A 16867-nucleotide genomic window follows, 5' to 3' on the forward strand; every position below is an offset into this window, starting at 1 on the left:
ACTACATACACACTACACACACACTACATACACACTACATACACACTACATACACACTACACACACACTACACACACACTACATGCACACTACATACACACTACACACACACTACATACACACTACATACACACTACACACACACTACACACACACTACATACACACTACACACACACTACATACACACTACATACACACTACACACACACTACACACACACTACATACACTCTACATACACACTACATACACACTACATACACACTACACACACACTACATACACACTACAGAACATCAGCTGTGTTTGCTGCTCGCTCCATGCTGCCACATAATTACTGCCATTTCTGACTGACAAGTCCAGTTACCGAAATCCCTAATTTGTTTCGGAAAAACATTCCCTGTTCCCTCAACTCTTGCTCTCTTTACGTGATATATGAATGCATCTCATGCACGTGACCAATACAGCCTGACCTATAGCATATCTGTTAGATTACAATGTGCTTTTCAGTTGGGAACAATGTAAACAACAATAAGCGTACCACAGAGAGTGTTTTTTGTTGTTTTGTAAAGCCTTCATGACAGCAAAGACTAAAAACAGCTTATTTGAGACTGCAATTTCTGAAATGGAACAGTTTATTTATTGTTTATGCTAATTATTCAAGGATCATTTGATTAGATTTTTATATGAAAATGCTTGATTGCATTTCAAATCATGAATGACTCATATGCTGTGTGATGACATGAACGAATGAATGATTGATTGATTGATTGATTGATTGATACACTAGCCTATATAAGTATTGAAATATAGTCCTAATTAAGTTACGGTATTAAGACTAAACAGGATGTGCTCTCTCTAATGATAATGACATGGTGGTTCTATACTAAGTCTACTAATGATAATGACATGATGGCTCTATACTAAGTCTACTAATGATAATGACATGGTGGTTCTATACTAAGTCTCTAATGATAATGACATGGTGGTTCTATACTGAGTCTACTAATGATAATGACATGGTGGTTCTATACTAAGTCTACTAATGATAATGACATGGTGGTTCTATACTAAGTCTACTAATGATAATGACATGGTGGTTCTATACTAAGTCTACTAATGATAATGACATGGTGGTTCTATACTAAGTCTACTAATGAAAATGACATGGTGGTTCTATACTAAGTCTACTAATGATAATGACATGGTGGTTCTATACTAAGTCTACTAATGATAATGACATGGTGGTTCTATACTAAGTCTACTAATGATAATGACATGGTGGTTCTATACTAAGTCTACTAATGATAATGACATGGTGGCTCTATACTAAGTCTACTAATGATAATGACATGGTGGTTCTATACTAAGTCTACTAATGATAATGACATGGTGGTTCCATACTAAGTATACTAATGATAATGACATGGTGGTTCTATACTAAGTCTACTAATGATAATGACATGGTGGTTCTATACTAAGTCTACTAATGATAATGACATGGTGGTTCTATACCAAGTCTACTACTGATAATGACATGGTGGTTCTATACCAAGTCTACTAATGATAATGACATGGTGGTTCTATACTAAGTCTACTAATGATACTGACATGGTGGTTCTATACTAAGTCTACTAATGATAATGACATGGTGGTTCTATACTAAGTCTACTAATGATAATGACATGGTGGTTCTATACTAAGTCTACTAATGATAATGACATGGTGGTTCTATACTAAGTCTACTAATGATAATGACATGGTGGTTCTATACTAAGTCTACTAATGATAATGACACGGTGGTTCTATACTAAGTATACTAATGATAATGACATGGTGGTTCTATACTAAGTCTACTAATGATACTGACATAATGACATGGTGGTTCTATACTAAGTATACTAATGATAATGACATGGTGGTTCTATACTAAGTCTACTAATGATAATGACATGGTGGTTCTATACTAAGTCTACTAATGATAATGCCATGGTGGTTCTATACAAAGTCTACTAATTATAATGACATGGTGGTTCTATACTAAGTCTACTAATGATAATGACATGGTGGTTCTATACTAAGTCTACTAATGATAATGACATGGTGGTTCTATACTAAGTCTACTAATGATAATGACATGGCGGTTCTATACTAAGTCTACTAATGATAATGACATGGTGGTTCTATACTAAGTCTACTAATGATAATGACATGGTGGTTCTATACTAAGTCTACTAATGATAATGACATGGTGGCTCTATACTAAGTCTACTAATGATAATGACATGGTGGTTCTATACTAAGTCTACTAATGATAATGACATGGTGGTTCCATACTAAGTATACTAATGATAATGACATGGTGGTTCTATACTAAGTCTACTAATGATAATGACATGGTGGTTCTATACTAAGTCTACTAATGATAATGACATGGTGGTTCTATACCAAGTCTACTACTGATAATGACATGGTGGTTCTATACCAAGTCTACTAATGATAATGACATGGTGGTTCTATACTAAGTCTACTAATGATACTGACATGGTGGTTCTATACTAAGTCTACTAATGATAATGACATGGTGGTTCTATACTAAGTCTACTAATGATAATGACATGGTGGTTCTATACTAAGTCTACTAATGATAATGACATGGTGGTTCTATACTAAGTCTACTAATGATAATGACATGGTGGTTCTATACTAAGTCTACTAATGATAATGACATGGTGGCTCTATACTAAGTCTACTAATGATAATGACATGGTGGTTCTATACTAAGTCTACTAATGATAATGACATGGTGGTTCTATACTAAGTATACTAATGATAATGACATGGTGGTTCTATACTAAGTCTACTAATGATAATGACATGGTGGTTCTATACTAAGTATACTAATGATAATGACATGGTGGTTCTATACCAAGTCTACTAATGATAATGACATGGTGGTTCTATACTAAGTCTACTAATGATAATGACACGGTGGTTCTATACTAAGTATACTAATGATAATGACATGGTGGTTCTATACTAAGTCTACTAATGATACTGACATAATGACATGGTGGTTCTATACTAAGTATACTAATGATAATGACATGGTGGTTCTATACTAAGTCTACTAATGATAATGACATGGTGGTTCTATACTAAGTCTACTAATGATAATGACATGGTGGTTCTATACAAAGTCTACTAATTATAATGACATGGTGGTTCTATACTAAGTCTACTAATGATAATGACATGGTGGTTCTATACTAAGTCTACTAATGATAATGACATGGTGGTTCTATACTAAGTCTACTAATGATAATGACACGGTGGTTCTATACTAAGTCTACTAATGATAATGGCATGGTGGTTCTATACTAAGTCTACTAATGATAATGACATGGTGGTTCTATACTAAGTCTACTAATGATAATGACATGGTGGTTCTATACTAAGTCTACTAATGATAATGACACGGTGGTTCTATACTAAGTCTACTAATGATACTGACATTGTGGTTCTATACTAAGTCTACTAATGATACTGACATGGTGGTTCTATACTAAGTCTACTAATGATAATGACATGGTGGTTCTATACTAAGTCTACTAATGATAATGACATGGTGGTTCTATACTAAGTCTACTAATGATAATGACATGGTGGTTCTATACTAAGTCTACTAATGATAATGACATGGTGGTTCTATACTAAGTCTACTAATGATACTGACATGGTGGTTCTATACTAAGTCTACTAATGATACTGACATGGTGGTTCTATACTAAGTCTACTAATGATAATGACATGGCGGTTCTATACTAAGTCTACTAATGATACTGACATTGTGGTTCTATACTAAGTCTACTAATGATACTGACATGGTGGTTCTATACTAAGTATACTAATGATAATGACATGGTGGTTCTATACTAAGTCTACTAATGATAATGACATGGTGGTTCTATACTAAGTCTACTAATGATAATGACATGGTGGTTCTATACTAAGTCTACTAATGATAATGACATGGTGGTTCTATACTAAGTCTACTAATGATACTGACATGGTGGTTCTATACTAAGTCTACTAATGATACTGACATGGTGGTTCTATACTAAGTCTACTAATGATAATGACATGGCGGTTCTATACTAAGTCTACTAATGATAATGACATGGTGGTTCTATACTAAGTCTACTAATGATAATGACATGGTGGTTCTATACTAAGTCTACTAATGATAATGACATGGCGGTTCTATACTAAGTCTACTAATGATAATGACATGGTGGTTCTATACTAAGTCTCTAATGATACTGACATGGTGGTTCTATACTAAGTCTCTAATGATAATGACATGGTGGTTCTATACTAAGTCTACTAATGATACTGACATGGTGGTTCTATACTAAGTCTACTAATGATAATGACATTGTGGTTCTACAAGGCTGCTATACTAAGTTAGACTTTTGATAATGCCTTTACTTATACTACTACTACTACTACTACTACTACTACTACTACTACTACTACTACTACTACTAATAATAATAATAATAATAATAATATGAATAATAATAATATGAATAATAATAATAATAATAATAATATGAATAATATGAATAATAATAATAATATGAATAATATGAATAATAATAATAATATGAATAATATGAATAATAATAATAATAATAATAATAATATGAATAATATGAATAATAATAATAATAATAATAATATGAATAATATGAATAATAATAATAATAATATGAATAATATGAATAATCATAATAATCATAATAATAACCATAATCATCATAATAACAATCAGAATGCTAATAATGATTATAATTGCAATTTTATTTCATTAGAAAAATACATTTCAGGCAATTTGTTGTAAACAACACCAAATAAATGATAAGCAAAACCAGTTAAAACGAATAAAAGAATGTGTAAAGGATTTATTACAGCAGAGCAAAGTATTTGTCAAATAGTTTTATCCAACATGTTGTGGTTGAAAGATTAAAAACAGATGAATTTGTGAAATAAAGAGAGAAAGAGAAATAGAGAGGGGGGGTGGGATTGTTTTCCCATCAGTATGTTCCATACACGCTCAGACCTGTTCTGTTCCAGGAACCTCTCTCTCTCTCTCTCTCTCTCTCTCTCTCTCTCTCTCTCTCTCTCTCTCTCTGCCAGGGGCCCTCTGGTCCTTGATTGGATCTGGGGGTTTCCCATGAGGCCCCTAGTACTTCAGACAGGGTTTTGGGGGCTGCGCCACTGTAATTACCCACAATTCCCCCTGGTCGGCATCCGCGTGGGCCGGTGTTTATGTGCAGAGAGTCTGAGAGGGTAGAGGGGAGGAGGAGGAGAAGAGGAGGAAGGGCAGGAGGAGGAGGAGGAGGGGGGTGACACTAGCATAGAATAGCACCACCTAAACCCAGCCTCTCTCTGTCAGTATTTTTAAAGTGGGTTAGAGCCAGATCTACAGCTAGCTCTATATATTAAGGACTTCTGTCTCTGCTCTACCCTCTCATCTTTAGATATAATTCTAACTGCTGTTGGCACACCATCTAAATCGCATTGGATGTTTTCAGAAAGCATCATACCCTTATGATCCAATGCTGTAATACAGACCTGTCCAGAGAAGACAACACTGGGACACAGGTGTTGTAAAGTTAGAGGGGATGAGGGAGAGAGGGAGAGATGGAGAGGAGAAGAGGTGTCAGACTGCATTAGTCAATCAATCTGTCATCTCAACAGTCCCTCAAGTGATTGTAAATCTCTGAGGGGAATGTCTGCTTGACCGTGGTCTAGGAGAAAATGAAAGTTGATGTGTTCTCACTCAGTCAGCCCCGTAAAAAGGTTGCCACTTTATTTGTATATTCCTGCTTGGTTGATCTATCCGCCTGTCGCAAGGTAAAATACTGTACTTGAATGTGAACATAAAAAGACATATTAAACACAGGTGAATTTTGATGCATATATAGACAATATCTAGATAATATGCAGTGCATTCGGAAAGTATTCAAACCCTTTTTCCACATTATGTTATGCTACAGCCTTATTCTACAACGTATAAAAAGAACAACAAAAACATCCTCAACAACCTCGATACCCCATAATGACGAAGAAAAACCTGTTTTACATAAATGTTTTGCAAATGTATCAAATAAATCATAAACAGAAATACCTTATTTACATAAGTATTCAGACCCTTTGCTATGAGACTCAAAATTGAACTCAGGTGCATCTTGTTTCCATTAATCATCCTTGAGATGTTTCTTCGACTTGATTGGAGTCCACCTGTGGTAAATTCAATTGATTGAACATGATTTGGAAAGGCACACACCTGTCTATATAAAGGTACCACAGTTGACAGTGCATGTCAGAGCAAAAACCAAGCCATGAGGTCGAAGGAATTGTCAGTAGAGCTCAGAGACAGGATTGTGTCGAGGTACAGATCTGGGGAAGGGTACCAAAACATTTCTGCAGCATTGAAGGTCCCCAAGAACACAGTGGCCTCCATCATTCTTAAATGGGAGAAGTTTGGAACCACCATGAATCTTCCTGGACCTGGCCACCTGTTCAAACTGAGTTTTGTGTCTTTGGCATCATTAAGGTGAAGACTGTTATTTTATCAAATCAATTCTCTGTAATAAGTATTATGTGATTAAACTAATCATGTAAATGTAATTAACTAGGAAGTCGGGGCACCCGAAAATCTACAGATTACAAAGTTATAACTTTCTGAATATAACTCTTCAGATATTCTAACATCTGATCAATTAGTCTTCTATTAATGAGTTATTCTTTACCTCACTTCAGTCTCATCTGAACCTAAATTGTTGGTTATCTGCACAAACCCAGCCTTCACTATAAATCATCCATACACCAATTGGCTTAATCATTTATTTACTAACTAACTAAATAATCACAAAAATGCATAAACAAACCAACAGTAGATATATGTTACTAACAATGATAGGTAATATCCCCTAGTGGGCTAAACCGATATGATGGCTTGGTGGACAAAGGGAAGAAGGGGTGGACTGAGAGAGCGGGAAAGACAACATTGATTCATGGGTTCATTACAATATAATCACATACATTGAAATGCTAATCCTTCACACGTGAATGGCCGTTCATTCGAGAATAATTGCAAGTACATATTTACTGTGTATGTCATTGTTGTCTTCTCTGTTGGAATCTGGTCTGTCTGCTGGAGATTTCATCTGAGTCTCTCTCTTTTTCTTTCTGTTTCCCTGAAGATCAAAGTCTGTCGTGGTTAGAATGGATACTTCAGAGTACCATTCAGAAATGTTCTCATAGATAGATGTTTCGGCGGTTGTCAGTATTCTTGTCCATTTCTAGCTGCAGATTAGTACTTCGTATCTAAGATTTGCTCTTATTCTGTAGGGATCATTAGTCTCAGAGTTTAACCATTTCCAGCCGTGTAGCCAATGCTGGTTAGGATTTGGCAACACATAACTATTCGCAATCACAGCTCAAGCGGTGGAATGAGACTATATACAAGGGTACAGGTTAATAATGAGACTATATACAGGGGTACAGGTTAGTAATGAGACTATATACAAGGGTACAGGTCAGTAATGAGACTATATACAAGGGTACAGGTCAGTAATGAGACTATATACAGGGGGTACAGGTTAGTAATGAGACTATATACAGGGGGTACAGGTTAGTAATGAGACTGTATACAAGGGTACAGGTCAGTAATGAGACTATATACAGGGGTACAGGTTAGTAATGAGACTATATACAGGGGTACAGGTTAGTAATGAGACTATATACAGGGGGTACAGGTTAGTAATGAGACTATATACAAGGGTACAGGTTAGTAATGAGACTATATACAGGGGTACAGGTTAGTAATGAGACTATATACAGGGGGTACAGGTTAGTAATGAGACTATATACAGGGGTACAGGTTAGTAATGAGACTATATACAGGGGTACAGGTTAGTAATGAGACTATATACAGGGGGTACAGGTTAGTAATGAGACTATATACAAGGGTAACAGGTTAGTAATGAGACTATATACAGGGGGCACAGGTTAGTAATGAGACTATATACAGGGGGTACAGGTTAGTAATGAGACTATATACAGGGGGTACGGTTAGTAATGAGACTATATACAGGGGTACAGGTTAGTAATGAGACTATATACAGGGGTACAGGTTAGTAATGAGACTATATACAAGGGTACAGGTTAGTAATGAGACTATATACAGGGGTACAGGTTAGTAATGAGACTATATACAGGGGTACAGGTTAGTAATGAGACTATATACAGGGGTACAGGTTAGTAATGAGACTATATACAGGGGTACAGGTTAGTAATGAGACTATATACAGGGGGTACAGGTTAGTAATGAGACTATATACAAGGGTACAGGTTAGTAATGAGACTATATACAGGGGGCACAGGTTAGTAATGAGACTATATACAGGGGGTACAGGTTAGTAATGAGACTATATACAGGGGGTACAGGTTAGTAATGAGACTATATACAGGGGGTACAGGTTAGTAATGAGACTATATACAGGGGGTACAGGTTAGTAATGAGACTATATACAGAGGTACAGGTTAGTAATGAGACTATATACAGGGGGTACAGGTTAGTAATGAGACTATATACAGGGGGTACAGGTTAGTAATGAGACTATATACAGGGGTACAGGTTAGTAATGAGACTATATACAAGGGTACAGGTTAGTAATGAGACTATATACAGGGGGTGCAGGTTAGTAATGAGACTATATACAGGGGGTACAGGTTAGTAATGAGACTATATACAGGGGGTACAGGTTAGTAATGAGACTATATACAGGGGGTACAGGTTAGTAATGAGACTATATACAGGGGGGTACAGGTTAGTAATGAGACTATATACAGGGGGTACAGGTTAGTAATGAGACTATATACAAGGGTACAGGTTAGTAATGAGACTATATACAGGGGTACAGGTTAGTAATGAGACTATATACAAGGGTACAGGTTAGTAATGAAACTATATACAGGGGTACAGGTTAGTAATGAGACTATATACAGGGGTACAGGTTAGTAATGAGACTATATACAGGGGGTACAGGTTAGTAATGAGACTATATACAGGGGGTACAGGTTAGTAATGAGACCATATACAGGGTACAGGTTAGTAATGAGACTATATACAAGGGTACAGGTTAGTAATGAGACTATATACAGGGGGTACAGGTTAGTAATGAGACTATATACAGGGGGTACAGGTTAGTAATGAGACTATATACAGGGGTACAGGTTAGTAATGAGACTATATACATGGGTACATGTTAGTAATGAGACTATATACAAGGGTACAGGTTAGTAATGAGACTATATACAGGGGTACAGGTTAGTAATGCGACTATATACAGGGGGTACAGGTTAGTAATGAGACTATATACAGGGGGTACAGGTTAGTAATGAGACTATATACAGGGGGTACAGGTTACTAATGAGACTATATACAAGGGTACAGGTTAGTAATGAGACTATATACAAGGGTACAGGTTAGTAATGAGACTATATACAGGGGTACAGGTTAGTAATGAGACTATATACAGGGGTACAGGTTAGTAATGAGACTATATACAGGGGGTACAGGTTAGTAATGAGACTATATGCAAGGGTACAGGTTAGTAATGAGACTATATACAGGGTACAGGTCAGTAATGAGACTATATACAGGAGAACATAGTCAATGTGCGGGGGTACAGGTTAGTAATGAGACTATATACAGGGGTACAGGTTAGTAATGAGACTATATACAGGGGGTACAGGTTAGTAATGAGACTATATACAGGAGAACATAGTCAATGTGCGGGGGTACAGGTTAGTAATGAGAATATATACAGGGGTACAGGTCAGTAATGAGACTATATACAGGGGGTACAGGTTAGTAATGAGACTATATACAGGGGGTACAGGTTAGTAATGAGACTGTATACAGGGGGTAGAGGTTAGTAATGAGACTATATACAGGGTTACAGGTTAGTAATGAGACTATATACAGGGGGTACAGATTAGTAATGAGACTATATACAGGGGGTACAGGTTAGTAATGAGACTATACACAGGCGGTACAGGTTAGTAATGAGACTATATGCAGGAGAACATAGTCAATGTGTGGGGGTACAGGTTGGTAATGTGACTATATACAGGGGGTACAGGTTAGTAATGAGACTATATACAGGGTTACAGGTTAGTAATGAGACTATATACAGGGGTACAGGTCAGTAATGAGACTATATACAGGGGGTACAAGTTAGGAATGAGACTATATACAGGATAACATATTAAATGTGTGGGGGTACAAGTTTGTAACTAAACTATATACAGGATATGCAGAGAAGAATGGGAGAAACTCCCCAAATACAGGTGTGCCAAGCTTGTAGCGTCATACCCAAGGAGACTCAATGCTGTAATTGCTGCCAATTGTGCTTCAAAAAAGTACTGAGGAAAGGGTCTGAATACAGTTTTTTCTTTGTCATTAGGGGGTATTGTGATGTCATTATGGGATGTCATGATGTGGTATTGTGATGTCATTATGGGGTATTTGGATGTCATTATGGGGTATTTGGATGTCATTATGGGGTATTGTATGTAGACAGATCAGGTAAAAAAAAAACGATTTAATCTATTTTAGAATAAGTCTGTAACGTAACAAAATGTGGAAAAACTCAAGGGGTCTGAATTCTTCCCGAATTCACTGTGCATACAATATCTAGACAATATCTAGACAATATCTAGACAATATCTAGACAATATCTAGACAATATCTAGACAATATCTACCTCTCAAAACATGAACATAACACAGCTGATGTATATGGATATTTAAGAGCGCTATGCTGCAATTCTGTTCTGCAATCTTAAAGGTGTTTTTCTTTCCTTAAATCTATATTGTTGAATGCTCAAGGCCACGAATCCAAGGTCTGAACCAAGCTCTTGACTGTCTCTCTGTTTTGTGACTGCTTTGTCCTTCAACTTCAAGGCTGTTGGAGCTGAGTTTAGTCACCATCAGGACACACATACAAACATATCCTCTCGTTCCTCTCTCTCCAGCATCACCTCTCTCCTCCTCTTCCTCCCTCTCTCTCTCCCTCTCTCTCTGTCATCCGGCTGGGTGAGTGTGCCTGTTTCACCCTGAGTACTGCAGTTGTATGAGTCTGATTTTATTAACAAGTGGAAATTCTTTTTTTTGTTCTTCCTGCGGGTTCACTCCTCACTGCTGGGTATTAATTACAGTTCTGGTGGGTTGTAAATATAATAAAACACACACACACACACACACAAGCACTTACCTACACACACACACACATTCAGGCATCACACACACGCTCTGTAACTCCTTAACAATACATCACAGCAATGAGGCGAGGGGTAATCGGTATGTTCACAGATGGAGTCAGGAGGAGCCAGGAGGAGAGGATATATCCAGGAGGAGCCAGGAGGAGAGGATAGATCCAGGAGGAGTCAGGAGGAGCCAGGAGGAGAGGATAGATCCAGGAGTAGAGGATAGATCCAGGAGGAGAGGATAGATCCAGGAGTAGAGGATAGATCCAGGAGGAGCCAGGAGGAGAGGATAGATCCAGGAGTAGAGGATAGATCCAGGAGGAGCCAGGAGGAGAGGATAGATCCAGGAGGAGTCAGGAGGAGCCAGGAGGAGAGGATAGATCCAGGAGGAGTCAGGAAGAGAGCATAGATCCAGGAGGAGTCAGGAGGAGAGGATAGATCCAGGAGGAGTCAGGAGGAGCCAGGAGGAGAGGATAAATCTAGGAGGAGTCAGGAGGAGCCAGGAGGAGAGGATAGATCCAGGAGGAGTCAGGAAGAGAGCATAGATCCAGGAGGAGTCAGGAGGAGAGGATAGATCCAGGAGGAGTCAGGAGGAGAGGATAGATCCAGGAGGAGCCAGGAGGGGGGGATATATCCAGGAGGAGTCAGGAGGAGAGGATAATTCCAGGAGGAGTCAGGAGGAGAGGATAGATCCAGGAAGAGCCAGGAGGAGAGGATATATCCAGGACGAGCCAGGAGGAGAGGATAGTTCCAGGAGGAGCCAGGAGGGGAGGTTATATCCAGGAGGAGTCAGGAGGAGAGGATAGATCCAGGAGGAGTCAGGAGGAGAGGATAGATCCAGGAGGAGCCAGGAGGGGGGGATATATCCAGGAGGAGTCAGGAGGAGAGGATAGTTCCAGGAGGAGTCAGGAGGAGAGGATAGATCCAGGAAGAGCCAGGAGGAGAGGATATATCCAGGACGAGCCAGGAGGAGAGGATAGTTCCAGGAGGAGCCAGGAGGGGAGGTTATATCCAGGAGGAGTCAGGAGGAGAGGATAGATCCAGGAGGAGTCTGGAGGAGAGGATAGATCCAGGAGGAGTCTGGAGGAGAGGATAGATCCAGGAGGAGTCAGGAGGGGAGGATAGATCCAGGAGGAGCCAGGAGGAGAGGATAGATCCAGGAGGAGTCTGGAGGAGAGGATAGATCCAGGAGGAGTCAGGAGGGGAGGATAGATCCAGGAGGAGAGGATAGATCCAGGAGGAGTCAGGAGGAGAGTATAGATCCAGGAGGAGTCAGGAGGAGAGGATAGATCCAGGAGGAGTCAGGAGGAGAGGATATATCCAGGAGGAGTTAGGAGGAGAATAGATCCAAGAGGAGTCAGGAGGAGAGGATAGATCCAGGAGGAGTCAGGAGGAGAGGATAGATCCAGGAGGAGTCAGGAGGAGAGGATAGATCCAGGAGGAGCCAGGAGGAGAGGATAGATCCAGGAGGAGAGGATAGATCCAGCAGGAGAGGACAGATCCAGGAGGAGAGGATAGATCCAGGAGGAGAGGATAGATCCAGGAGGAGTCAGGAGAAGAGGATAGATCCAGGAGTAGAGGATCTGAGAGCTTTGGAGACACTGAGTAGTGAATACACATTCTGATCCTTCAGCCAGAGACCACATTCAAACTACAGAGAGAGAGAGCGAGAGAGAGCGTGAGAGGGAGAGAGAGAGAGACGGCCACCCGGTTCGGTGAGAGGCCCATAGCCATCCTGATAGGTTAAAACCATACCAGCCAGAGATGCTCTAGTTTCCTAATGAACTGCTCACAGGCAGCCATGAAGCTGCCTGTGAAAAGAGGAGATGGCCCTTTCCACTTACTAATTGCTTGCTTTTTAATGTGGCTAATTTGAACACTCACGTTGTGTAGTAGAGTGCTCTCTTCACAGAACTAGAGGCTCCTGGCAGCCATTGAACTATTTGTGACTGAAACTCATTAAAGTCAGAACAGGCTTGATGGGGGGTGGATGGGTGGAAGGGATGGAGGGAGCAGAGAAAAAGGGTGGGGAGAGAAGAGGAGAGGAGAGGAGAGAAGAAGCGAAAAGAGAAGAAGAGAGGGGGGAAGAGAGGAGGGGTGAGGAGAGGAGAGGGTGAAGAGAGGAGGGGTGAGGAGAGGAGAGGGTGAAGAGAGGAGGTGAAGTGAAGAGAGGAGGTGAAGAGAGGAGAGGGTGAAGAGAGGAGGTGAAGAGCGGAGGGGTGAAGAGAGGAGAGGGTGAAGAGAGGAGGTGTGAAGAGAGGAGAGGGGGGGTAACAAGTCTAGGATTTGGCTCCTTCTCCCTACTCCCCTCTCCCAACTCCCTTCTCCCTACTCCCTCTCCCAACTCACTTCTCCCTACTCCCTTCTCCCTCTCCCTTCTCCCAACTCCCTTCTCCCTACTCCCTTCTCCCTACTACCTTCTCCCTCCCATCTCCCAACTCCTTCTCCCTACTCCCTTCTCCCTACTCCCTTCTCACTACTCCCCTACCTCCCTACTCCCTCTCCCAACTCCCTTCTCCCTACTCCCTTCTCCCTACTCCCTTCTCACTACTCCCTACTCCCTCTCCCAACTCCCTCTCCCTACTCCCTTCTCCCTACTCCCTTCTCCCAACTCCCTTCTCCCCACTCCCTATTCCCTCTCCAACTCCCTTCTCCCTACTCCCTTCTCACTTCTCCCAACTCCCTTCTCCCTACTCCCTACTCCCTCTCCCAACTCCCTTCTCCCTACTCCCTTCTCACTACTCCCTACTCCCTACTCACTCTCCCAACTCCCTTCTCCCTACTCCCTTCTCCCTACTCCCTTCTCACTACTCCCTTCTCCCTACTCCCTACTCCCTTCTCACTACTCCCTTCACCCTACTCCCTTCTCACTACTCCCTACTCGCTTCTCCCTACTCCTTCTCCCTACTTCCTTCTCCCTACTCCCCACTCCCTTCTCCCTACTCCCTTCTCCCTACTCCCTTCTCCCTACTCCCTTCACCCTACTCCCTACTCCCTTCTCCCTACTTGCTTCTCCCTACTCCCCACTCCCTACTCCCCTCTCCCTCCTCCCTACTCCCTACTCCCTTCTCCCTACTCCCCACTCTCTACACCCTTCTCCCTACTCCCTACTCCCTACCCCCCACTCCCTACTCCCTACTCCCTTCTCCCTACTTGCTTCTCCCTACTCCCCACTCCCTACTCCCCTCTCCCTCCTCCCTACTCCCTACTCCCTTCTCCCTTCTCACTACTCCCTACTCGCTTCTCCCTACTCCCTTCTCCCTACTTCCTTCTCCCTACTCCCCACTCCCCCTCTCCCTACTCCCTTCTCCCTTCTCCCTTCTCCCTACTCCCTTCTCCCTTCCCCCTACTCCCCACTCCCTACTCCCCACTCCCTACCCCCTTCTCCCTACTCCCCACTCCCTACTCCCTACTCTCTACTCCCTACTCCCCACTCCCTACTCCCCTCTCCCTTCTCCCTATTCCCACTCTCTACTCCCTACTCCCCACTCCCCTCTCCCGTCTCCCTACTCCCTTCTCCCTTCTCCCTACTCCCCACTCTCTACTCCCTTCTCCCTACTCCCTTCTCCCTACTCCCCACTCTCTACTCCCTTCTCCCGACTCCCTACTCCCCACTCTCTACTCCCTTCTCCCTACTCCCCACTCCCTACTCCCCTCTCCCTACTCCCCACTCTCTACTCCCTTCTCCCTACTCCCCACTCTCTACTCCCTTCTCCCTACTCCCGACTCCCTACTCCCCACTCTCTACTCCCTTCTCCCTACTCCCCTCTCCCTTCTCCCTACTCCCGACTCCCTACTCCCCACTCTCTACTCCCTTCTCCCTACTCCCGACTCCCTACTCCCCACTCTCTACTCCCTTCTCCCGACTCCCTACTCCCCACTCTCTACTCCCTTCTCCCTACTCCCGACTCCCTACTCCCCACTCTCTACTCCCTTCTCCCTACTCCCGACTCCCTACTCCCCACTCTCTACTCCCTTCTCCCTACTCCCCACTCTCTACTCCCTTCTCCCTACTCCCGACTCCCTACTCCCCACTCTCTACTCCCTTCTCCCTACTCCCCTCTCCCTACTCCCGACTCCCTACTCCCCACTCTCTACTCCCTTCTCCCTACTCCCGACTCCCCACTCTCTACTCCCTACTCCCTACTCCCTTCTCTTTCTCCCTGACCTTTATTTTCCTTCATTAGTGATGCAATGCCCCCCCCCCCTCCTCCCATCTCATCAAAAACACTTCTCCATAAAGAGGACTTACTCTACCTGACTTCCAGTTGTTTTGGATGTGAAGGTCATTCTGTTTCGTTTTTGTTGTTGTTAATCTTTGATGTTAATACCGGTAGAGGGGAGCGAGGGGGTGTTCATGTGTTAGGGAGGGAAGGGTTTTGTATGATGTGCTTCTATGTAGCCTGCTGTTTTGTGTAGGTGGAAGGAAGAACGGGGCATTATCTGTGTCAGATTTTTCTGATCATTGTTAAATTGTAAAAAAATTAAAATAAATACCCAATGCCTGCTACCTGCCTGGTATTCTACTGACTTCAGTGTACCAGGTTCTCTACATTCTACTGACTTCAGTGTCCCAGGTTCTCTACATTCTACTGACTTCAGTGTCCCAGGTTCTCTACATTATACTGACTTCAGTGTCCCAGGTTCTCTACATTATACTGACTTCAGTGTCCCAGGTTCTCTACATTCTACTGACTTCAGTGTCCCAGGTTCTCTACATTCTACTGACTTCAGTGTCCCAGGTTCTCTACATTCTACTGACTTCAGTGTCCCAGGTTCTCTACATTCTACTGACTTCAGTGTCCCAAGTTCTCTACATTCTACTGACTTCAGTGTCCCAGGTTCTCTACATTCTACTGACTTCAGTGTCCCAGGTTCTCTACATTCTACTGACTTCAGTGTCCCAGGTTCTCTACATTCTACTGACTTCAGTGTCCCAGGTTCTCTACATTCTACTGACTTCAGTGTCCCAGGTTCTCTACATTCTACTGACTTCAGTGTCCCAGGTTCTCTACATTCTACTGACTTCAGTGTCCCAGGTTCTCTACATTCTACTGACTTCAGTGTCCCAGGTTCTCTACATTCTACTGACTTCAGTGTCCCAGGTTCTCTACATTCTACTGACTTCAGTGTCCCAGGTTCTCTACATTCTACTGACTTCAGTGTCCCAGGTTCTCTACATTCTACTGACTTCAGTGTCCCAGGTTCTCTACATTCTGCTGACTTCAGTGTCCCAGGTTCTCTACATTCTACTGACTTCAGTGTCCCAGGTTCTCTACATTCTACTGACTTCAGTGTCCCAGGTTCTCTACATTCTACTGACTTCAGTGTCCCAGGTTCTCTACATTCTACTGACTTCAGTGTCCCAGGTTCTCTACATTCTACTGACTTCAGTGTCCCAGGTTCTCTACATTCTGCTGACTTCAGTGTCCCAGGTTCTCTACATTCTACTGACTTCAGTGTCCCAGGTTCTCTACATTCTACTGACTTCAGTGTCCCAGGTTCTCTACATTCTACTGAC

At 41.9% G+C, this 16867-nt stretch overlaps 1 protein-coding gene across 1 annotated transcript in view; it reads left to right on the forward strand.

The window, feature by feature from the left end:
• The window catches only part of LOC109882569 (nectin-1-like), a 273874-nt gene that overhangs the window by 171975 nt on the left and 85032 nt on the right, over nt 1-16867 (forward strand). The gene's annotated exons all lie outside the window — the stretch shown is intronic.

Source organism: Oncorhynchus kisutch, linkage group LG18 (genome assembly GCF_002021735.2).
Source record: "Oncorhynchus kisutch isolate 150728-3 linkage group LG18, Okis_V2, whole genome shotgun sequence".
Lineage (NCBI taxonomy): Eukaryota > Metazoa > Chordata > Actinopteri > Salmoniformes > Salmonidae > Oncorhynchus > Oncorhynchus kisutch.